The sequence below is a fragment of the Mandrillus leucophaeus genome, unplaced genomic scaffold, assembly GCF_000951045.1.
Source record: "Mandrillus leucophaeus isolate KB7577 unplaced genomic scaffold, Mleu.le_1.0 Scaffold10, whole genome shotgun sequence".
NCBI classification, from domain to species: Eukaryota; Metazoa; Chordata; class Mammalia; order Primates; family Cercopithecidae; genus Mandrillus; species Mandrillus leucophaeus.
In genome coordinates this window covers 1,220,601-1,228,164 of record NW_012098098.1, presented here as the reverse complement: position 1 = coordinate 1,228,164, position 7,564 = coordinate 1,220,601, and positions in this window count along the sequence as shown.

Below are 7,564 nucleotides of genomic sequence, written 5' to 3'. Positions count from 1 at the left end.
AAGGGAAAGTTGATTTGACACGGATGCTGTGGCTTTGGAGATGGAGGAAGGGACCAAGAGCCAAGGAATGCAGGCAGCCTCTGGAAGCTGGAAAAGTCAAGGGAAGTGATCCCCTAGAACCTCAGAGGGAGCACAGCCCTGCAAACCCCCAGAGTTTACCCCAGCGGGACTCAGATGGGACTTCTAATCAACAGAACTGTGAAATCATAGAATTGTGAACTTGTTGAGTTCACAATTGGTAAATTACATGATGCTGAGGCTTCAGATCCCAATGATCCCATCACCCAGGCCATAAGCAGAGCACCCAACGGGTGGTTCTTCAGCCCATCCCCCCTTTTCCTCCCTTCCCCATCTAGTGGTCCTCAGTGTCTATCATTCCCATCTTTACAATCACTCGTAGTCAACGTTTAGCTTCCACTTAGAAGTGAGAACGTGTGGTCTTTGGTTTTCTGTTCCTGCGTTAGGTCACTTAAGATCATAGCCTCCAGCTCCATCCATGTCACTAAGTTTATGGTCATTTGTTACAGCATCAAGAGGAAGGTCGTACTTTGGGAGGCTGAGGTGGGCAGATCACTTGAAGTCAGGAGTTCAAGACCAGCCTGGCCAACATGGGGAAACCCCATCTGTATGAAAAATACAAAAATTAGCTGGGTGTGGTGGTGGGAACCTGCAGTCCCAGTTACTCGGGAGGCTGAGGCAGAAGAATTGCTTGAACCTGGGAGGCGGAGTTGCAGTGAGCCAAGATGGCCCCACTGCACTCCAGCCTGGGCGACTCTGTTAAAAATAAATAAGTAAATAATTAAAAATTAAAAAAAAAAACAGAGGAAGGTCCTACATCCACAAGCGGGATATAGGCTCTGCAAGGTCAAGTATCTGCATCTCTTAGTGCCTGCAACCCAGCGCCTTGCACAGGGACTGGGTGGCATCAGCCCTCAGGAAGTCCCAGACCGATGGACAGAATCAATGTCATCATCCTGGCCCCGTCAGGAATGATCCCTGTTCTATAAAGAAATGGAAGGCCACAGAATTTAGGTGCATTTTCCAAAGTCCGAGCTAGTGACTGAACTCCAAAGTGCTTTCCTCAATATACACAGGGCTTGGCACACATGGGGCACTCAATAAATGTCCTTCAATTGAGCTATCCACTCCCCAGTGGTATTCAGACGACAGGGACCCAGGATGCCGAGCAGTGACTCTTCAGTTAATTTCTTGCAAACATTAACTTAAAAACCACCTCCTGAAGCCTTTGACACAAGAAAGGTAACTACTCAGAGAACACAGCAGTACTGCGGGTCCTGTGTGCGAGGAGAAAAGCTCCAAGAAGACAAATAAACACAGAACAAATCTGCCAGGGAAACCAACTGCTTTCCTTTGATCAGTGACAAGGCAGGACTGCAGCCTGACAGCCGGGCTGGATGCTCCCAGCTGGAGCCTGAGGTCGCTCCCCAGGGCTTGCGTGCCATCATGATTTCAGGGCCACCACCCCTTCCCGGCTTCCCGCCAGGCTCAGAACTTTATGTCCCAAGTGGCAGAGGCCCTTCTAGTTTATCTGAGCTCTGGCAGCCTGAACTTGATCCCAACTTAGCGGGCAGTCCTCCTGGGGACTCACCAACTCATTACTGCAACTTCCTGCGGATCTGTGGGCGAGGTTTCCTCTGGGAAGGCCTTGGAACTGGCTGGGCCTCTCGTCTCCTCTGAGCTGGGGTTTGACCTGTGCTGCCGGCCAAAGGCTTCTGTCCCTCAGAAAAAGGAGGAAAATGTTATATTTATTTATTTATTTGTTTTATTTTATTTTTATTATTATGATTTTTGAGACAGAATCTCACTCTGTTGCCCAGGCTAGAGTGCAATGGCATGATCTCAGCTTACCACAACCTCCGCCTACTGGGTTCAAGCGATTCTCCTGCCTCAGTCTCCCAAGTAGCAGGGATTACAGGCGCCCGCCACCAAGCCTGGCTAATTTTTTGTATTTTTAGTAGAGAGGAGGTTTCACCATCTTGGTCAGGCTGGTCTCGAACTCCCGACCTCAGGTGATCCGCCCACTTTGACCTCCCAAAGTGCTGGGATTACAGGTGTGAGCCACCGTGCCTGGTTGTTATCTTTAAAAATATAAAGGGCACAAGTGCTTCGATGCCTTGCTTTAAGGAGGCAGAGGACATGCTCCTAGGTGTAGAGTCCAGGAAAACATCCTTACTGCCAATAAAACGCCCCGACCTGGTCACTGAGGCCTCACATTCCTTTCCCAGGGAGATAGAACCTTTTTTCCATAGTGATCAGATCATGCAAAGGGGACAGGCAGCATTAATTCATACTTCACACTAAAATGTGAATGACTTCCAGCAGAGAGAAACATACTGGCACGAGGAGGAGCAGAGTACACTCATTCGTTCATCCAAGTATGTGAGTACTTACTATGTGTCATGCCTGAGGACACCAAGGAGAGTAAAACCAGGCCCAGCCACAGCCCCTCTAAGGCTCACTGCCACACGGAGGGGCCACATATTAATCAGTATTTTTAATAATCACTCAGATGGTACCATTTCGTGCCACACATGCTTTTGAGGGCTTTAAAAATAATCACTCTAGCCGGGCATGGTGGCTCATGCCTGTAATCCCAGCACTTTAGGAGGCTGAGGGGGGCAGAACACATGAGGCCAGGAGTTCGAGACCAGCCTGACCAGCACGGTGAAACCCCCTCTCTACTAAAAATACAAAAATGAGCCAGGTGTGGTGGTGTGTGCCTGTAGTCCCAGCTACTCAGGAGGCTGAGGCAGGAGAATCACTTGAACCCAGGAGGCAGAGTTTGCAGTGAGCCAAGGTTGTGCCACCGCACTCCAGCCTGGGCAACAGAGCAAGACTCTGTCTCAAAAAATAAATAAATATAACAAAATAAGAATATTCACTCATTTAACCTATTACAACTCTTCTAGGTGAGCACTATCATCACCCCCATTTTACAGATAAGGAAACTGAGTCTTAGACTAACAATCAAGTGGTTTTAAAACATTCACCATTCATCCATCAAAACTCTGATAAGTAGGTTCTCCTACCATCCGCACTTTACAGACAAGGGATGAGAGTCGGAGAGATTAAGAATTTGTCAAGTGAGCACAGTTCATCAGTGGCAGAGCTGGATTCGAACCCAGACACTGGTGTTCAGAACCTGTGCTTGAAACCCTTACATGATACACTTATTATAGGAAGGTCAGGTGCAGTACGGGCACAGAGTAAGGGATTTGACCTAGCTGGAGGGATCATGGAGCCAAAGGCAAGAGAAGGGCTAGAGCCTGCTGGCCATGGGGAGGAGAGGAAGGAAGAGGCCGGCAGACCCTAGGTTTGGGCCTTGCTTGAGTGGTAGGATGGCACCATCCAAACAGAAGCACATTACGTGACCAGCCCTAGCGCTTCTGCCTTTGCAGGCCCCTTTCTCTACTGAAAAAAATACATTCACAATCATCTTTTACAGGTGCATTGATTTAAAAGATGAATAATACAAGCTGGATTATATTCTTTTCCCCCTCTATTTTAGAAAAATTAAAACACCTTCCCGGGCCCCTCCAAGTCTCACGGACCCTGGACACTGTGCCTGCTGTGTCTATGGGAGGAATCAGCCCTGGATCCAAACACTGTGCTGTGTGACTCGAGGCCAGCCTTCACACTGTCTGAGCCAGGAAGTCCGGACAATTAAATGAGACAGTGTAGATCAGCCCAAAGGCCCTCAGCACTTAGGAGGTGCCTAGTTCACAGCGGTTCCCTCCTCACTGTGGCCTTTGCAAAGAGCAGGGAGCAGGGATATGGGAAAGGCCCCTCCCATTGCACAACTGGCCTTTAGGCGGGCCCCGCCCAGCCCCGCTCCCGGCTGTGAATGGAAACAGATGTTCCCTGAGGCTGCCGCCTTAGAGAGCCAGACCTCGACCCCACTTCATCCCTGCTGCCCTGTTACTGACCTCCACTTATGGTCCTCTCCCCCTTCCCATACAGTCCTCCCCGGCAGGGGACTCCGGGTCGCTTCCTCACACTCCAAAGAGCCTGCTCTTCTCCCTCTCCCGCCCCCACAGGGCGCCCCACCCAGAGCCAGGCCACCCAGAAACTGAGCCCTGGGCTCGGGTAAGCACGGCCTCCCATGCTTCATTCTGCCATGTGGGGTTGCTGCAGGAAAACATGGTCGTCCTTCAAGGAGTAGGACGCCGGGAAACCAGGAGTGCGTGAGTCCAAAAGCCGGGCTGGCCTTGCCACCCTTCCCCCCACCAAACCCAGGCCCAGAACTTCAGCAGACGCAGCCCCGCTCCAGCTGCAGGGGCTGGGCCTCTGCTGCTCTTCTCTTGATTGTAAGCTCAGGACCTGGACGACCCCTAAAGTAGGGCTTGTGGCTCAGTCATTTGTTTTCATTTTTCCTCCAAAAGCAAATCTGATTGCGAGACCCGCCCCCACTCTCCCACCTCCCACGCTGAAAACCTTGCCCCTGCCTTCTTAGGACAAAGGCCTTGAAAGACGCAGCCTTTTTCAGCCTGGCTGCACACTGACATCACCTGCAGCAGGTGCGTTTCCACAACACCCGCAGCCAGGTTCACCCCACACCGAGTGAATCAGAATCCAACTCAGTTACATCCCAACCGGTTAGTTCTAAAGCTCACCCATGATTCTACTAAACAGCCAGGGCCAGGAGGCCCAACAAATCTGGCCCCTCCCCAACCTGCCCCCACCTGCTCGGTGCTCCCTCTCGCTCCTCCCAGCCCAGCACAATGACCCTCTCCGTGTGCCTACTCACCATGCACTCTTCGCCACACAGCCTTTGCGTCCGCCGGTCTCGCTCCCCAGGGCACTCTTCCCTGTTTTCTTTGCTGAAAAAATTGTTAAAACTTTCACATATCTCAGCCCTTAGCAAGACAGTTGGTCCCTTTCTCCTGGAAATGTTCCCTGATCTCCAGGCCAGCTCAGTTCCCCTAGAAAAGACTTTCATAGCCCCTTGTCCCACTGCTTGACAGCACCTGTGCAACCCCGAAGGTGGAAGTGACATTTTTTTCTGTCAGTGCCTGACTCTGCCACGGGACGGTGGGCACCCTAAGGACAGGGACTGAGTCTTTTTTTGTTCTTGTTTTTGTTTTCCTTCTCATCTACCGTGCACCTAGTACACACAGTAGCTCAGAGAACGTTCACCGAATGCATGCGTGGGTGCTCCTGCCCTGACTTTGCAGGGACCTCCTCAGACACCCAGCAACCTGAGGGTCATCCACTTCCTGACATCACACTTCCCAGACCTGGTAGGCCTGGCCCCCGCATCTGCAGCAGCACAACATTGCAAATGTACTAAATGCCATTGAATTTTACACTTTCCAACAGCGAACTTTTTGTTTTGGAGATGGAGTCTCGCTCTGTCTCGCCAAGGCTGGAGTGCAGTGCTGTGATCTCGGCTTACTGCAGCTTCCCCATCCCGGTCGCAAGCGATTCTCCCACCTCAGCCTCCTGAGTATAGTAGCTGGGATTACAGGCACGCGCCACCACACCCGGCTAATTTTTGTAGTTTTAGTAGAGATGCGGTTTTGCCATGTTGGCCAGGCTGGTCTCAAACTCCTGGCCTTAAGTGATCCACCCGCCTTGGCCTACCAAAGTGCTGGGATTACAGGTGGGAGCCACGGTGCTCAGCTTACAATGAGTAACTTTTTGAGTTTTACTTCAATGAAAAATAAGGTAGAAAATAAAAGGACCTGGCTAGCAGAAACTGATTTGAGGACTCCACTCCCCACACCCCAAGTCAGGGCAGGAAAACTAAGTGTCAGCCCCCCAGTGTCATCACTTCTGTCAGTCCATCGCTAATCCTCCCCACCCCACTGTGGTGGGCTGGTTGGGGGCTCAAGCTCCTCTGCAGTGGGTCAAAGTCAGACAATCCAGGAAGATGATGGTGTTGGCTTCATAAAAGCTGATCCAGGCAGAACCATTCAAAGCTGTCACTTGCCAGGAACGTCATTAACAAATAACCAACTCTAAGTCCAGAAAAGCTGGATGTCAGACCATCCCCCTGTGCTGATGCGTCTCCCAGGAGGTGGGCTTGCAATTTCACAAGCTCTTCCCAGAGGACACCAACTTTCCAGAAAAGTAACTGCTTCCCACCTTCCTACACACCAGCTCCACCTGTGTTTCTGGGGATGCCCCACGGCGGGCCCTGGTGATGAGGGGTAGGGGTCCTGGTAGGCGAGGTGACCTGGACAAAATGTGAGTGGGATCCCTCCGTCATGAAGGGGGCCATCAGTCAGAAGGCAAAGATCATGAAGACCGATGCTGTAAGGACACAAAAGCCTAAGAAAGCCTGGGAAAGTGACTTGAGACATGTTAGGGAATTGGAAAACCCCCTTAAGACAGGGCGGGAAGGAGCGGTGTCCAGGGGGTGACTTCTAAACCCACAGAGGAAAGGAAGCTGGCCAGTCACGTAAGTGGAGGCCGTGGTGGAAGGAATTTCCCGGACACCTGCCCCTGGTCCTAATACCTGCTGGACTGGAAACTCATGAGGGTCTTGAGGGGCAGGAAGGCTCTTGCTGGATCCAGAGATGAGTGGAGAAATTGAAGGGCAATGGCAGCAGGGTTTCAAAGCCAGCCCCTCCTTAGTGGTGATGGCAGCTGATAGCCCAACAGCCAACCAGGTATTCCTTCCCCCTCTTATTGGTGATTGGTTCAGGAATCAGTCTGTCGTCCGATTTGGACCAATGAGGTGGGAGGGATGTCAGGTTAGCAGCTTCTGGGAAAGTGGTCCTCATATCTCAGAGATGCAGGAAAGTGATGGTTCAGGTGCACATCTGGACTTTACTCAGTAGGGATACGATGCCCAGATCTGCAGCAGCCACTCTGTGACTGTGAGGAAAGCCAGAGTGTGAGACCAACACTGAAATGATGGTGTTTGGCAGTGGGGGGACAGGCCGGGGGGCGGGGGGACAGGCCAGGGGCAGGGGGACGACCCTGAGTCCTTGGTGACATCGCTGAGCTGTTGAATTTAGTCAGTCTCGGAGCCAGCCTACCTCTGGACTTCTTGCTACATGAGACAAACTAATCTTCTTTAGGGTTAAGCTAGTTGAGTTGAGCTTTTTGTTGCCGACCACCAAATACATCCTGACTGATACACACCACGTTCTCATCCAGCCGGACTGATGAGCAGCTGTGAAAGCAGAAGGGAAAAGGGAAAAGGGAGTGAAGTGACTCATATTTCATGAGCAACTACTGTGTGCCCTACCCTGTAGGTCTCTCCTTAATCCTCTTTCCAGCCCTTTGAGGTACATATTACTATTGTGTCCCCACTTAACAGAAGAGAAAACCGAGGCTGAGAGGTGAAGACACTGCCTGATTCCACCCGGTGGGACTGGGATGTGAACCCAGGTCCACTTATGCACCTGGCCAACCTGCTTTCCGGAGAACAGTGACAGAGCTGCCCTGGCAGGGAAGGGAAGCCTCAGCTTGAGCTGAGCCGTCTTTTTCTGGGAATATCCCTTGTTACCTAAGAGCTGAGGACACTGACCTGCCTGATGATCCACAGCCATCCAGAGCCAGGAGCCCACCCAAGAGAGATCAGGAGCTCAAC